We start from the raw sequence: 4449 nt of genomic DNA, 5'->3' as shown, positions 1-4449 counted from the left end.
GGCATCGACAGCTGCTCATCGCCCCCAACTCACCCCATAACCCCACCTATATTAAACTATTAAAGGGATAAGCCCTCTGAGGGTGAGTCCCAAAAAAACGCCTCATCATTATCAAATTTAGAGCATTTAGAATGAGAATTAACCCAAACCAGAGACAGAGGGTAAAATGCCCTTAGGAAATTCAATTTGCTGGTACTATTAGACTAATATACTGTAATAAGTCAGTAAAAATTCTTAATTGCAACTAGAACAATTATAGATTTAATAAAATATGTTTACACGCGTTATTACATGCTACTGTTTAGATGTAGTAACTGTCTGTAAAGACTTGGCATCCCAAGCATGACCATGTTGTTGATAAAGTTTGAGTATCTTTTATCATGTAAGTAAACTAACTGGTATTTTATTAATCTGACAGTGTCCTTGGTCCCTGGAACCAAACAGGTCTCGGCAATGAAATTACCTCAGAAAGATAGTCTATAAGCACAAGAGTCGCTTGTGTGTCCGGCTCCATTCATGTCCATGATTAAATCAATACTGACCAGTGCTTATTAAAATGATATGATCGGCTCCACATTAGCTTTCTCTTTTTCCATCTTCCGTCCCTATACTCTAAATTAGACGGATTCCTGTTTGATTTTCTCCAGACTGTAGTAGGGTAAAAGTCCCTCGTATTTTGTGACTTTCCAACTCAGTTTATAAATATAATCATTTTAGTCCTCTCAAGATATTGAATCGTCGTTTTCATATAAAAGGCAATCATTTGGTAAGCAATTGCTACTATAGTTTGATTTGTAATTCATTTATCCTTGCACTTGGTGATCAAGAGCTGGGATTACCATCGTTGTTTGTGTGTCGTTGTATGTGTGTGCACGCGTGTGCCGCACAAGCCAGTCTATTGGCGTCTAATTGAAAGCTCAGTGAATCGACTGGAGAGTCATTAAACTTGGTCCCTGAGACACCTGACTGTGGAGGGGACAGTGTGATCCCTGTCAATGGGATCGAAGAAGTCAGTGTGACTAACCGTGCTCACCGTGACAAAGTCCCGGCTCCTGATCCACTTCCGAGACTGAGGTTAATGAATGGTTTACGACCGGCAGGAGGCATGCAGTAGGCATGCAGGAGACATCACAAGGCAAACAACCTATTAGATCTTTATCACACAAGGCTGTGCATGTGGACAGAGAAGGGCGAATCAATCACTGTCTGGTCCTCAACAAGACCGAAGACCAATGGACAGAGAACTACTAGAGAAACAAGGGATTAGGTATCGCTTTTAGTTTGACTTTAAGTATGAATATATAGAGCTTATCACTCGACAAAAAGGTAGCACCTTTGAGGCAATGTAGCACTTCGGAAATACATGAATTGTTAAAAGATGATCTTTTAGAGTGCTGTCTATTTTATTATCTATGCACCTTTGAAATAATAAGACGAGGTAGAAAAGTTCTGTAACTGCAATATAGAGCTTTTTTATTCACGATGGGAAAGTCCTTTGATATTACGAGTTCACAAGTCCATGCGTGCGGACATTGCAGATTACATTCTTTTCACTGGCATGATAAGGGATCGCTGCCCATTCACACAGATTATCTAGGGTCAAACATGGTAAATGGAAGGTCAACCATCTTATTCTGAAGACTCTCGTTCCAAGGAGTGCTTGGTTCTATTCATTAGTTATTGCTTAATTCGTTACTTTAACCAGAGACAGTCCAGAATTAGTGGAGCTATGCACGTCTGTGCATCCAGTCACCTAAAAACCAGACGCAATATGAAAATCTGATCCCTGAGGCGAAACTGGGATGGAGACTGTGAGCAGACAAAAGGCCTGTCTGTGTTGCTGTGTCACCCCATTGATCTTTGACTTGAGGTTTGTTGTGGAAGCCTTCTCAATAGTACTTATCATTAGCATATCTACTTTAAGTTTGAAGGGAGGGTTGTTAATCTATAAACAAAGTTTCCAACATGACTGATCTCAGCTCCAAGACATGGTGGAGAATGGCAATAATGCCACCAGTGTATTAGGAACATGGAGCAAAGTGTAATTGTACGAAGGAATGTATGACCAACTGCCATCCACAAAGGCCCTCTCTTTTGGAGATGTCATATTTTTAGAATACAGTCCGTCTGTACATGGAGATGGCTTCCATTTGTGTGTTTCCAAGGAGCAAGGTAGTATGGTATGCGGTCCTCTGTCCAAATTACTTGAAATCAAAGATGTTCAAATAGTGGCCGATTTAAATAACTAGGTTCACGTAACCATGCAATAAACCACGACGGAGGAGGGGTGATGCGGTTCCAAGGTACAGTCAAGAAGCCATTAGCCATCCTTCAAGGAATAGTTTGCCCTGATATCTCAGTTTGAGTCATACAGCAAAAGAGATCTGAAGTTAAACTGGCACCATACTCTATATTGTCTTCTGTGTATATGCCACTATATGCACTGGGGGAGATTTGGGGGAATCTGCACGCCTCAACGCAAACAACAAAGCATAGATTTTTTTCTATATGGAATGCATAAGTCACATGTAGATACAGAAAGAGGAAAACAACATTGGCTGCAGTTCACCCCAGAGTGCCTGACTGGCTGCTCCGGTACCAGGCGGGAATCAGGCAGCTCAAAGGGTCCGACAGACGACATGTCCGTTAAGTGGCACAGAACTCCCCCTCTCGCTCCCTCCATGTTGCCGCCAGTCCAGACCCAGCCTCGTGGCCCTGTGGCTGTGAATGCCCTCTCTCAGGGGATTGGTTAATGATTCGCCTTATCTGTGGCCAGCAAAGGACCCTCAGGCATATCATTGGACAGACAGAGAGACAGAGAGGGAGAGGGGGACAGAGAAAGAGAATGGCCAGGATGCCGTTGAGGGGTGGGGGTGGGGTGGGCAGCGTGGGGTTTGGGGGAGCTAAATGGCACAGAATTCCACCCCGAGCCTTGGACGATATGAAGTGCAACATTGTGCTTTTGCCACAATGGCCATACTGTCGACACGATCCCGTCTAATTGAATTAGCCTGGGAGATGGTGCATAAATTCCCCAAGAATTCTTCTGTTGCACAGGGGTTGCCCCCTAAGTTGAGGGCCAATGTGAGTGTGTCTGTGTTGGGAGGTTGCAGACTAACCTGCCCCTGGTACAATGGCGTGCCTTTGAGAAGAATGGGGCTTTTACTTCAGGTCAGACCTGAACTTAAATGTGAGGGCCAAGGTCAGGAGTTACCCTGGATACGGTGCTGGTTTGACTGACCACTTCCCTTCAGTCAATGCGCTGGATGGATGACACGCAATGCTGCTTCCGTGACTCTTGGAGAAGAAGCGTGACACTTTGACGGTGCAAATATGGAAATCGTCGTGAAAAACGAAAAACTAAGAATCCCTTTTGAATACTCAGCACGTGATTTGAAACAAGGATGGACTACCACAGATCACTTTTTCATTGTGTTCATTGCATAGTACACATTGTTTATTTTAATACCACATAAATATTAGCCATGTTCTCATTGATGATGCAATAAATAGTGGTTTTGAATTAAATGCCACTACAAATCATTTTTGCAATGCGATCATTTTATTGCAGGGTCTGAATTTCTCTAATGTAAACACATTATTAGTATTCAAATGTGATTCTGTACAGACTCAGAGTGGTGTCATTACTGCATTTGAAAAATCCCCCAAAAGCAACAAATCTACTGTTTCTAGCCAGTTGGACCTACTTGTTCTGGCTTACCCCTCTCCAAGAATACTACAACAGGGAGTAGGAGGGATTTCACTCATTATTTGGAAAAGAACTGTTTATTTTTTCCAGTGAAATCCCTTTCTAGAATGATTCACGCTGGTTGGCATCCAGTTTGCCAAATAGTGACACCATCTCTCAGCCTCTGCATTGACGTAAAGCGTGTTTTTCCTGGACTCTGAAAAAGGTGTGCACTGGATAGTTGGCAGCAGGTTAGAGGGGCCCCTTGGTATCTCACAACTTGCAACTCACATGAGATGTCTGGTCAGAACCCAACAACCACAATGGGTGGGAGAGTGATTTTTCTTTTCTTTACAGTACATGGAAGTAACTAATATCATGTAGACTCATGAGCTATATGTATTGTTAGTTTTCTGACTATTGAGGTCATTTTTAGACATTTGTCAAATGAGGTTTGTGACAAACTGTCATCGCAGTGAGAGATGCTTTTCAAGTCTTCCAAATGATCATGGAAAGCAATATATTTTAGAGACACACTTACAACCTCAGAAACGTTACTTAGAGACCTACCAGTATTTTCCTTAATTTTTAATAAACTGTGATAATAACTGTATTTGGGATTTTTCGTTCATGCTCTCTCACAGTCACTAGCTGGACAGATTCCTTTCTAAAGTGGAGCCCTGTAGATGAACTGCCCACCGTGTCTCTGGCTGTATAGGTGACTTTACAGTGACTCAAGAGAAGAATGAATTACACGTGTG

The sequence above is a fragment of the Oncorhynchus nerka genome, linkage group LG3 (assembly GCF_034236695.1).
Source record: "Oncorhynchus nerka isolate Pitt River linkage group LG3, Oner_Uvic_2.0, whole genome shotgun sequence".
NCBI lineage: Eukaryota > Metazoa > Chordata > Actinopteri > Salmoniformes > Salmonidae > Oncorhynchus > Oncorhynchus nerka.
The sequence above is the reverse complement of the archived record's forward strand: the minus strand, read 5'-3'. Positions refer to the sequence as shown.